Below are 13,403 nucleotides of genomic sequence, written 5' to 3'. Positions count from 1 at the left end.
CATGCAAGTCACCAAGAGGCTTGAAAACAACGTCCAGGTACAAACACTTGACTCACATCTAGTAAAAAACAAGCCTCTGCGTTTCAGTGGCCCAGATTACTTGGTATGGTTGTGGCCTCTAAAGAATCCAGTTGGCAGTTGGTTAAATTTAAATTTGTCGGCTGGTACCCAGACCTCTATAAAAATGGGCCATGCGTCTTTTTTCCAAAGATTAATAGGCAACATTAATTTGTTTTGTAATCTTCTGAACCATTGTGAATTTTTTTAGCAATTTTTAGCCTTCATTAAATGGTGCTGCTTTGCACCATGCAGTTGCCATTTCAATGCGACCCCTGATCAGATTTTAACCTCTCCTTTTTTTACACTTTCACTATCACTACAGCTTATAGCTTTAGAATGACGATGGCATTTATAACATATTAAATATTGTTTTATTTTAGAGCTACATATTATTTTTGTTTTCTAGTAAAGTATATGTTTATATATCTGATGCTTTATTAAAATAAATAAACTAGGTTATGGCTTTAACTATGTATGAAACACAAGGGAACTCACGGGGCGTACAGTAGCCGTGTATGTATGTATCTTGTAGCAGAATGAGCATAGTTATAACCCCCTATTTAAGTCTTGGGTAGCCTTTAATAACACTGTATGTCCTGTAATATATATTTACTATTGTTTTGTAATCCTTGTTAAGAATTTGTTATTCTCCTTGAAAACATGAAAATCCATAAGGATAAGTGCAATATTTAAGTATTTAAAATAGAACAGGCTTCTCATCCAGGACTTGTTTGTTAAGGGGGTTAATATTTAAGCAGTGAGAGTTCATAATGTGTAATAGACGGAAACACAGAACACAGAAAGCTTGCAGAAGCAGGCACTATCACTGCTTAACCTACTAACCTCCAGGAGTGGTGTGCACAGTGTGATAGTAACATTGAAACCATGCACTCAGGTAACTATGAGCCAGACCAGTGTGTTTAACTAGGTTGGTTCAGGTGCTGAAAGTCACGGAGAGACTGAGTTGTTTTTAGCTCCTTTTAAAGGAAATTACAACCTACAGCAATCTCCCTGCACAGTAGGTACTGTATTGTCTGATAACTGATAAGCTGCACTAAAACCTCACTGAGCAAAAGCAGCTTGTAAAACTATATGAGATGACCAACAATGGCAACTATGCTGTTTAGGCTGTCGCCTTAATTCAGGGATATCACTTTTTTATGAGAATGGACAAGTTAACCTTTTGGCCTAAACATCCAAAAACAAAAAGGAACTTTCTATTTTATCAACTGGAGTATTGCTGCTAGCACTTACTTTATTAGCAAGTGTTATTTTTCATTGCAGTGATTTTTTTTTTAAAACCAAATATAATTGTCAGCGGTCTCTAGTTTCCAGGGACTTTCTTTGTTCTCTGGAGGTTTTTAAGTACATTTGTGTAGAAGAACAGGGCCTTGAATGCTGAAAAAAAGGTTTTTATAATCTGTAAACCAGTAACAATGGAGAAAAAGGATTTGATAATGTATATATCAGAAATATTATGTGTCCTTTACCTACACTCAATAGTTTGTTGAATATAAAAAATTAAGTGACCAGCAAGAAAAGCGTTTGCCCGACTTGAATTTGAGTGGGGTCACAGAACGGACCTGAAACAAAATTGATCCATATCCCGAGGAGTTCTTTAGTGGCATGTGCAGAATTGTTCCAGGTCTTGCTCGTTTGTAAGTAATAGTTAATGAATGAGCAACCTGCTTCTCTTTGTGTGGAGTGTATTAAAACGCCTTGTTTTATGAGAGATCACCTTTAATTACTTAAAGCCCCAGTCATCAAAACTGTCCCTGGAAATAAGTTTTATCGGCTGGCAATGATATATTGAGCATCACAGTGAACAAAAAGCAGGCAGCTGTTATCTCTTTATGTATATTGGTAAAAAGATTTTTGTGTATTTGCTAATCACATCAACACTTTCAATCCCTCCTTTTTGAAAATGGGGATTTTTTTTCTTTGTTATTGAGGCTGTTATATTAATAGCCATTACTTTTGTAAAGTACCTTTTTCTGTAAAAAGTTCTTGAGCAGCACCTCCTTTTTTTTTTTTTTTTTTTTTTTTTTTTTTAAATAATTACATTTCCTAGTTTTAGAAAAGTAATCCATCTTCAACCTGGATTTTATAAGACCAGAGGAAAACATGGAATTCATTATCCTTTACTATTGTATTCTGTGTTTTAAGACTTTCTAGCACCGGGCTGGTCCCGAGTTATAATCTATTATAATATCATTTGTTCCAATTCACTTGTAGCAGGTTTTAATTTAAGAGTGCAATTGATATTAATTTGTATTATTAGCTTCACACTGGCATTTAAACGAATCTGTCTTGAACAACTTCAGCCACCACTGTCCTGAGTTGAGCTACCTGTGGGATCCAAGCAGCAGTAATAACTATTTACACTTTTTTTAGTTACAATGTTAGGATTTGTGTATGATATAAGATCATATATATATTATTATTGTTTAAAGTTATCCTTAAAAAATTTGTAAGTAGATAAAACTGCAGCACTGGCATATAGGGAAATCTTCATTGGATGTTCTTTTAGTTTTAGTTTCCGAAAAGAAACAATCCCTTTTTGAATACAGAATGCAGACAGAAGTAACTGGAAATCATGTAATCATTTTTAAAATGAAAACACAATTTAACCCAAGCTCAGAGTTAAGATTAGGGACATGTCGGCAGTTCCGTGGGTTGTTTTTTTTTTTTTTGTTTCCTAGGGCAGACAATGAATGTACTAAAATGTCAGAATCCAAGGTTTTAGGGAAAAAAGGGATATTGAAATACCTCTGCAGTAACCCGAAGCTTTTTTTGCATGAATTTACTATGAATACAGTTTGAGTAAATTTTGCTTGCCCTGGGATTTTGCATACAATTGCAACCTAATGTATCCAACTTAATGTATCCAACATGGTTCTAAAAGTGTGTGTCTAGCATTAGACTAGGGTTCAGTCCTATACTACTCCCAGTGTCCACACAATAGCTGTTACAGGTATCCATTATATACTCATCACTGGGGCAAATTTGCCAGCCACTGAGATGTATATTGCAGTACTTTTATTTCTGGGTTACTAGATGTTTACTTATGTATGCTAAAGTTTTTTGCACGGAACAACCACACGATTGATATGCCTTATGCGCTAATTATGCATAGCATAATCAAATTAAAAGTTGCATGTGCAGCAGCACATTGCTAATTCTTGATGGCTCAACTATGCTACTACAGTTGCTTGTGACTTGATCATGATTTTAATAGAACAAATGGCTCATTATGCAGTAAGCTATGCAGGTAGTATGTAATAGTGATTAATCACACACACTTGGAGCATTGGGTGATTATATGTGATTGATTGCTAGTATTTACTAACGTTATTGAGATATTTTAAATAGCCCATGTGCTTCTTCCCTGTTGGGTAATCATTATTTGTCAGACTGACGAATAATGTATAAAAGTGCCAAAGGTAGATAGAACAAAATCCAGCAATGTATATTTATTGTTCATTATTAAATGATTATCTTCTTACATTACCAGATTTATGTGAACATATGCACCTAACTCAGACTTTGGTCCCCTTGCTAAATCATGGTCTTACATTAAAAAGTAATTTTTTCAGCTTGTACGGCTATTGTTCGCATCAGAACTTGTACATTTGTCTACAACCTTTAAGTATGAGTATAGACTTTATTATAATTAATAGCAAATTTACTAACCTACATGTTCTTTTTTTAGTGATAGCATGAACAGTAAAGCAGAAAAGGGTTTTGAGCGTTCATGAAAGATGAAGAAAGTTTCACTGATGGTCAGAAAAGGTTTTGTAAGTGTTAATATGTTTAGCTGGTGTTGGGTTTTATTGGGTCGTTATGTTAAGTTGGCTTTTTGGATTTGGATTTGAGTGAAGGGAATAGATACCGGTATGTTGTTTGAGTAAAGTTCAGGAGGTATAAAAAATGTCAGAGTGCAAGGTTTAAAGGCTGTACTTTTAGGTTGAATTTTTCATTGAAGTACAATCTTCCACATTCTGACATTTAGCATAAATAAGCAAAGAGTATATGAGCAACATTTGTAACCCATACAAAATAAAGTATCTAAACTAGGGCTATAGGTGTGTGCAAATTTTACTAACCTATAGTAGGCAATCAGAAGGTTTTTTTAACCTGAGGACACTAATTTGCTTAAATTTCAGTGCTATTGATTACGTTGTGTTACCACACACAATGGCAATGAGACCTGTCTTCAGCAAATTCTTCATATTAAAATATGGCTTTTTCAACAACATCAAGGTCAGATGTCAAAACAACCTCAGGTAAATGATGGTATAGGCTACAAGATCATGGAGGATCGGGAGTGATAGATGTATACTACTTGCTGTTTGTTTGGCAGTTTTCACCTGGCCCCTAGTTCACGTTAACATTTTATGATTGGTATAATCTGTATAAATAATCAGTTCATAAATGCTGTGTTCATCTACAAATGAATTAGTGTTTTATGTTTTGTCCTTTTTATGAAACTAATACACACACTTGCACCATCAGCAGCTGCAGGAAAAGTGTGCTCTGACTCACAAGTTAATAGGATGATATCCAACTAAATTAATTACCGGTAAATCTTGAAATGCAATACAAAATCATTAGGAACTTTGGGTTTATGACTCTATATGGTAGACCTCAGAAACATTCTAAGAAAACAGGTAACCTACATAATTTGTGTTTAAGAATAAAATTACAGCATGGAGGACAACTGAGTTTTCTTCATACTTCATTAAGTCTGTGGTTCTAAACATTGCTTACCCCTTTTTCCATTGCAATAGTTCTTTTCACATAGGAACGTACTTAGGTTGGTCATAACTTGGTGAGCAGTGTTAACAACTTAAGGGTTTTTTGTACTAAAAGAGAAGCAACAATAAAGACTCATCCATGTAGGAAATCAGACCGCCCCAACCCAATACACTTTTTACCTTACCCTACACGTTGTTTGGTTTTTGTGTGTTGATAATGGATGGAAATACATTGGTGTCAACATACAAATGTTACAAAAAAGTGGTCAGGGGTTGTCTTTTTTATTTTTGACCTTCAGTTTTTTGTTCCAGTCACATATTATTTTACTCATCTCCCAGTCTGATGGTTTCTTGGACCAATGGGTTCTTATGATTTTATAGTTTGTATTTTGTATGTCTAAATGGAAACAAAAAAAAAAAAAAAAAAGAATTCCAAACTCTTTAAACAGGGATGTATGGGATAATTTAATGGTGGTGGTAATGTCTTGTTCATAGAGATTGGAATTAATACAGTTAAAATTCAAAGCTTGGAAACTGTAAGATAGGGTTTGTCATTTTTTTATGTTTTGTTCATGTTTACATTGCATCTTATATTTCTCTTAAAAAATAAAGGTATTGATTTTTTTTTTGAGCCGGTGTTCAGTTTCAATATGTTGTGTGTACATTTCTTCTGCTTCATTTGTCATCCTCTAAACAAGCAAAAGCAATTAGGCACATTCCTTTTAACTAAATACAATTAATACCAGATGTGTGACATCATACAAAGATTCAGTTCAGTGATCTGGTTATAATTAAATGGTATTTTGTTTCATTCTTCTCAAATCCTGTTAAGCATATAGTTAGCCATATGGAGGGGTTGCCATCATATCTAAAGTGAACATTTGCCCAGACTTTGCACACTTAAGCATAGTCTGAACAGGTAAAGACACGTTAAAACAAACATTCACATCTGTAGCTGTAGGCATTATGGAAAAATTCATTTACAAACTTCATAACACAGGCAAAGAAATATGCATTAAATTCATTATGCATATTAAATTCATTATATTTAATATGCATTAAATGGGGCACAAATCCTGTAAATCATTTAATATGAATACACAAAATTTGATATGATTGATAATTAGATGTTTCTATAGATAGCCACACATGAAAAGACTTTATTCTGATTGAAAATCAATCGATTGTATTCCCACATACCACAATCAATGCACAGTCAATTCTTTAGTATTGATTCTTTGTAATCAATCTAAATGGTACCTGATCTCTATATCCTATTAAGTATCTACTTTTAATAAAGGTTGCATATGCTCAAATCCTGTTGAAAATAATCCAGTTGAGAAGTTTAAAAAAAATTACAAATCTTCCAACTGGAGATTTTCTCATTTCTACATTTGACACCGATCAATGTTGGTATGTTAAATTTAGAAGTAAAGAAATAGATTCATAGGTCAGTCCTGGGAAACAATTGAATGAACTGCTCAATTAAACTGACCCAGCCAGCCAAAGTTTTTAAAAAGTCAATAAAAACATTTTTTGTTGATATTTAATGATATTTGATCATCATTTACATCATACTGCAAGCAGGTGGAGGAATCAGAAAAAGTTTGTTTTAAAGCTTGTTAACTGTGATAAAAATATGTAAATACTTACAATACGTATGCATACTAAAGCACATAGTCTGGGATACATTACCTTAGACAAGAATCTAAGCAAGTTAACGTTTTCTAATAAAAATGTTTGACCCCAGGAAATTGAAGTACCTGATTGTGTTTTCTATAGAGAACCTCTTTACAGGAGGAAGAGAAATAGTTATTCTTCAATCTTAAATAGATGTTTACTTATCAGTCTGATTGGCTGTGGATTGTGTTATCTTTTATGTAGTTGTAAATGTATGTTAGAAATAATAAAAAAGTATTGAATAGCAAGGGGTTTGAACCTCTGTCCATGTTAAATTGTTTACCCAGTGAGCAAGGTTTAAAACCACACTCAGGTTTTGATGATATTTTCATTGACATGGATATGAGTGCTAGATAAAAAAAAAAAAATAAAAAAGCACCTCTCAGGGTGTAGACAAAGTTTCCTTACTATTTTGCCCCTACTGTTTATTCAAGTGTTAGAGAAATCCTAGGTAAGTTTTTTTTTTTTTTTCACACCTGAAGATATTAAAATTTGGCCACCTATCAATTTTTATTTTGGTCACCAGGGCAAATGGAGAGAGTAAATCTCCCTAATAGGGCCATGGTCTAAAACATAGACGTAATACCCCTTTCCTACGCTGTGAAAAAAAGGCTTTTCATATTTTATGTAATCATTACTTTCATAAATCCAGATTATTTGCAAAACCACTATGTATCAGCAATTCTGCATTGCTAACACTGGAAGAAATTCTGCATTTGTTAAGGCATATGTTATCATTTTACTGTTTACTTATTTTATGTCATGCTAAGACTGCATATAAAGAACTTGAACCAAAACCCAGTGTAAAAGTTGGGCACTTTAGGGGAGAATTCTGAATTCAATAATAAGTGCCAATCCACTTCTCAGTAAAAAGCCTTAAAGGATGTAGTGATGAAGGTATTAAATTGTCAAAGTGAAATTTGATAGGACATTTTCATAAGTCATTAATGACAAATTATTGCCCAAGGTATTGCAGAAAGTAATAATTTGTATAGTAGTATGAGCATGTAGTTTTTCCATAAATTTATGCTAAAACTTGGGTAGGAAACATACGCATGTTGCACCAGGGTTTAGCTTAATAACATCCCAATGCTTTTATCTACAGTAGAACCAGTTGACTCAGGAAAACTTTAAATGTTTACACTTTAATTAACCTGCATCTTTATGAGGTGGGCAACATGTTTCAGATAACATTCTAGGAATACCTTAAAGCTGATCTCTTTATATTTCTAGTCTGGTTTGAATATTTAAAAATATTCTAACCAGACCCTTACTTAGGCATGAAAGCTCAGGAAGTGGGCTGAAAATGTGATGGGCAGTGAGGTGAGAAGGTAATAGTTGAGGGACAAGGAGGAATGAGGGAGTTTATGGCAGAATATTAAAATGGGTACATTAGTATCCCTTACAGTTAAAAAGTATCAATAGACTTCACACATATTGTTTGGGAAGTGTTTGATGAACATGATGCATATGTTTTCAAATGATTATTTGTGGTGTTTTGTTTTTTTAAATAAAAACTAACCAAAAAGTAACCAAATTCATGCTAGCACCCCCTTTGCCCTGCTTCATTTCAATACCAAGCAAATTACAGCTTACTTCTGCTTTAAAGTAGTTTTCTGTCTGAATTATATGTAGTGGAAGCCATATATAACAGAGTTTCATCTTTTTACGTTGAACTTTTAAGTTTGAGATTGTTGCCTGTTGCACAGTAATTACAATATATGTATGGGTAAATCTTTTTCATGGGGCGTGACCTGGACATGGTGGTGAGAGTTTTAGCTGAACTCTTGCTTGCAGCTTTCCTGGGAATCTCATCATCAGGCTACTGAACACCTGCGTGACAGCTATGCTCAGACAATGGAGAGAAAGCTTACTCTGGGCAATGAATGGACTGCAGGAGATTTGGTGGTAGACTTCTATGACATCAAGACTAGTATCTGTGCTTGAATATTAGAGAATACACCCGCCCTTTGGCTTGAACTGGACAGAATGCACACCCCTGATCAGCAAATCCTCAAAAGCCTTAGAACATCCCTTTGCAGAGTTCATTACAATACCATTAGGTAATCATCATGGCAGCTTGGGAGAAGGACACAGTGGACCCTGATGTAGTCTGCATCAAATCACATTAAACTTGCATTTGGCATCATTTAAAGCCTCTGTTCTTTTCCCCTCGGATTTTCTAAATCGACTTAATTTCCTTATCAACCGTCTTCCTTTTTCTCTTAGTCTCTTAGTTTTCATATTCTTTGCATCCCACCCCCTCCCCTGGTTGGCCCACCTCTTCCTTGCCATTTCCATTCTAAGTTAAAGGTAAGATCCCCCTACCCTACACTTTATGGGTTCTTCTGTCTTTCCCAGGTCTATATTCTTCTTTTGATTGGTGTGATGTGGAATCTCTATCTTTATACTAGGGCTTACCTTGGTGATGGTCCCTAGAGGACCGATTTCCCTTCTATATACAGCTTTTGTTTTTTTGTTTAAGTGCCCTTCATTGACCCTGGGGAGATAGTGGAGCCTTTGCTCTAAATAGTCTTTATTGGACTGGGAGATTATGAGAAACGGCAGATGATATATGAAAATGTTCTCTATATGTTCTTTGTGTTTGCTCCCTTTGGTATTAAAGCTCTAACTTCCTGCCATTTTTGACAGGTTTAACATTTTCCCTGATATCTTGTACTTTGTCTCCTCAATTCATGAACATTGTATTTGGTATTTGTTTCTGGTATGTCCTTTTCCATCTTTAAATACAGAATGCTATACATTTCCTATTATTGTACACAGGATGGCGTGATTATATATTATGTTTTACCTGACTTTCATGATTGATTGTGGACCTGTTGCTGCTATTATTATTTATAAATTGTAATGGTTTGTTACTACAGAATGTTGTTGTTATCCTGGGAGCATCAGCAAAAGAAATAAGAATTACAACAGTGTTTCAATAGACCATAGTCCAGCCTCGGATTCCTGCAGGTCCAAATACGGGTAACTATGATTTATGATTGTTTACGTTTTGGTTTTTATTAGAAGTGAGCAAGGTTTGTTTAAATGAAGTGCTGTCAGTGAAAGGTCACATTAGCTTTGAATATTATTATTTCCTAATTCCTGTATCATTTCTCAGTCTGTGGCACTATTGGACTTCTTGGAGTGGGAATGATACGCCCTCTTGTGGCCTATTTGTAGAGTGAATATTTTCTAACTGCTGACAAAATATGTCATAAAATATATGTAACATTTTCTTTTTTTCTAATAGTTTCATTATTTATTCTTAAGGAAAGCATAGCAAAGTCTTACTAGGTTACTAGGAGCAACAACTGCATTGTTTAGATTACGTTTCTCATGTGTTTAACAAGTTTATCTAAACTCAAAATCATGTTAATGTTGGCATGCGTATTGCCTGTATACTCAAATCTGGGTGAATGTTTTCCAATCTATTCTCCTGTTTTCTCTAGTACTAAAGTTTCTCTAGTACACTTTTAATATTCATTTAGTTATTCATTAGTATATTCATTTTATTTGTTTTATTTCTTACCAAAACTGGCCTGTTGAATTTTGTACAAATAGATTTTCCCTAAACCCAACAGAAGTACCTTTTATTGTTATTAATAATAATACAATATTAAACAGAATTTATATAGCACCAACATATTAAGCAGCGCTGTACAATTAAATAGGGGTTGCAAATGACAGACAGATACAGACAGTGACACAGGAGGAGGACCCTGCCCCAAAGAGCTTACAATCTAGTAGGCATCATTACCTATAAAGATTTTTTTTTGTCTTTCTAGTACATCTAAGGATAAAAAGCAAATGCAGGTATACAGCTTTCATCTTATAATATGTGTTGCTATAAATTGAGCTTATCTTTTTGGTCATTTTTAACTTAATCTTTAAGTGTATCCATACCTTTGGCTAGATGAAGGTTGATGAAAGATTAGAACTCTGGAAACTATGTGAACTCTCTCTTGTTGCAGATTTTCCCTTAAGAGGAAGTGATAGGAAAAGCCCTGAATAGCAACATGACAGGGGTCCAGGCCTTTCCCCATTCTGTATCTCCTGTGTAAGCTTGTTGGGATTGATACTTGGGTAAGATATGCAAAACTGTTGTAAATGGATCTGAGAGGTTAAATGGGCCCTAGAGGTGTCACCTAGAAGCATTTTGAGCAACTTTATCACAAGCTTTAATTGGAGTGTCCTACATACTCCTTGTGTTTGCATATATGAAAAAACACAATGCTTGGTGAATTACAGGGTGTCTGTGACCGAAGGTGTCTGTTAATTTCTACTACATTGTCTTCTTTGTTCTTATAATTTTTTGCAACAAGTTTCCAGCAGAGGTCGCTCTGTTTCTATGTACAAGATCACTAGCAACAGCTTGCTGAAACAAATGCGTTTACATATTTACTATGTATTTACGTTTTGTAAACAGTTCCATTTGTATTCAAGGTCATCTACCTGCCTAAAAAGATTTTCTCAGCCAAGAAATATGCTATGTGTTTCCCAACTGTCAGAACCTTCAGACGTCTACCATGAAAAAATAAGTGACTGCATTCATAAATAAGGCCTGTTAATCACACAAACTTTACTTGGTCAGACCTAATATACAGATGATTTCCTTGTTAATGGACCAAGAAAATACTTTTAACAGTAGACCAGTGATTCCAAAGGCCAAAGTCTAACCCATCTAATAAAGGAATAAGAGTTAGTACTGGGTCTTTCTTGCTCATCATGGCATGGTAGCTGTGCGTTTGAGAATCCACACCTATTTCATGACAGCAAGTCTGCATTCATTTGGTATAGCTTTAAATAAAAGTTAACCATCGAAAAAGAGGCATAATACCTCATTACTGAAGTGGTGACCTTATTAATGAGAGCGATTTGTACAGGCAACATCTCCTAGATTGTAAGCTCTTTGGGGCAGGGTCCTCTCCTTTGTCATTGTCTGTATCCATCATTTGCAACCTCTATTTAATTTACAGCGCTGCGTAATATGTTGGCGCCATATACATCCTGTTTATTAATATTAATAATAATAAAAGGTGCTTTATTAGGTAACAACTGGACAACTGCAGGGGGTCCTTCACCAGTTGACACCAATAATAGGAATTCTTTTGACCACTGAGCACAAAATTTAGGGGAAATACTACTATTAACTAGTATAATTAATGCGTTTTTTACAGTTGCTACCCTTATGTTAAAGGACATTTCAGTCCTCCTATTACAGGGTATTCCACACTGATACACTTACCACAAATATTTTAGGCTTTTACACTTTCCACCAATGTTCGAAGGGCACTGAATGAAGTTTGTATATAAAACTAGCTTTAATGTTTTTTTCATTGTGAACCTAGATGTAATATTTAATGATAATAAACAGTACTTATATAGCGCCAACATATTAGGCAGCTCTGTACAATAAATCATTTTATTCAGGTTTCCAAGGGTAACGTGTATTTCGGACACACAAGCATTGCTTTACAATATCTGAAATAAAAACAGAACCCAGTTCTCTGTTATGGCATGAGTTTATGCAGAGAAGTAAAATAATCAATGAAGAAAGCACTAAAAGAAAATGAAATGCTTCTCTAGCTATTTCTAGTTACAATACAGGAATAACCTACAGTCCAATGATAAAGGATCATAAGATGCTTTGCTTGATGCGACTCCTGAACACATGTTCCAAAGAGAGATCTTAGAAGAAGGCATATGACAAAATGTAAACAAAGGTAATGTAGGATGCCCGTTTAATTAATGATGGTTCTCAAAACAGCGATATATGGAAACATAGGAAAACCAGCATTATATCAATTATGGCAAACATGCCTCACAGGTTTCTGTATCAAAATGAGCATTTGATATTGTAATTTCTGCAGAAATGGAGAAATATGCTTTCACATGAAAGCCAATTAATGTTTTTTTGTTTATTGTTTGTTGTTTATTATTTATTGTTTTTAATGTTTATTTTGGAAGCACATAATGCAGAAGTAAAGTTAAATTACTTGTAAGCATGAATTTCATTTTAGATGTTGATGTGGATGTTTTTAGACAGACCATTATTTTAAATAAATTGTGTAAAATATATAAATGTAATGCATAAAAATAGATGCAAAGGATGCAGATTGCTGAAAAGAGGACAGCTCATATTCTTTTCTAAAGCAAATTACCCTTACCTTTTGAAGGGCTGCCTCTTACATCCTCTGTGTTAGATTTTATTGGGCTTCTAAAGCAAGTTTTGTGTGAACTGAAATGTGCTAAATGCAGGGATGAAGGGGTGACCCCAGGTAATGTTGACTAAGCCAGGGATAAATGTGAGCATTCTATATTCCGTATTTTCTATATTAGTAAATCAACCTCACATTGAGGAACACAGCATAGGCATTCAGCAATTGGGAAATGTCAGCTGCAAGGAGACCATAGGCAATGCTGCAGACTAGTTCTTTGCCCTTTTGGGCACAACTTCCAGTATTCAATCTTTCTTTAAAGTCTGAAAAGGTAAAGAAACATTTAAATGGTGTCAACATTTTGTTGCCACATGAATCACACAAGACAAACAGAAACAGGACTTTAACCAACATATTTTTCTCCTGCAGTAAGTTCCCCTACCAACTGCTGGGGTTAATAGCTTGTTTTATATAGGGGAGGACGTTTTCTTAGTAAAACTTAACTTATTCCCTGTTCTTGCAGCTGCCGCTCCTATATTGCATTGAGGAACCAGTCCCATGTAGCCATGTCTGAAGCCTCGCTGTGCCACCAATCTGTCACCTCCTTCCATGGCAGACTATATGCTGTGTACTTTATGGAATGACGCTGAAGCCTGGACCACAATCCAGAGAATCTCACAGAGCCCCAGCGGCTGCATTAGCAGGGTAAGTTTTTCTTCATAAACCTAATCCCTTAGAACAG

General features: G+C 34.8%; 1 long non-coding RNA gene across 1 annotated transcript in view; it reads left to right on the top strand.

The window, feature by feature from the left end:
• Nucleotides 1-12,846: 12,846 nt before the first annotated feature.
• Nucleotides 12,847-13,403, top strand: part of LOC140340067 (uncharacterized) — a 28,367-nt gene continuing 27,810 nt past the window's right edge. The window contains exon 1 of the long non-coding RNA XR_011922577.1: nt 12,847-13,366. This is a non-coding gene — a long non-coding RNA (uncharacterized lncRNA). The remainder of the gene's footprint in view (nt 13,367-13,403) is intronic.

Source organism: Pyxicephalus adspersus, chromosome 10 (assembly GCF_032062135.1).
Source record: "Pyxicephalus adspersus chromosome 10, UCB_Pads_2.0, whole genome shotgun sequence".
In the NCBI taxonomy this organism is placed as follows: Eukaryota; Metazoa; Chordata; class Amphibia; order Anura; family Pyxicephalidae; genus Pyxicephalus; species Pyxicephalus adspersus.
Note: the sequence above shows the minus strand (reverse complement) of the source record. Positions and strands in the feature narration are given on the sequence as shown.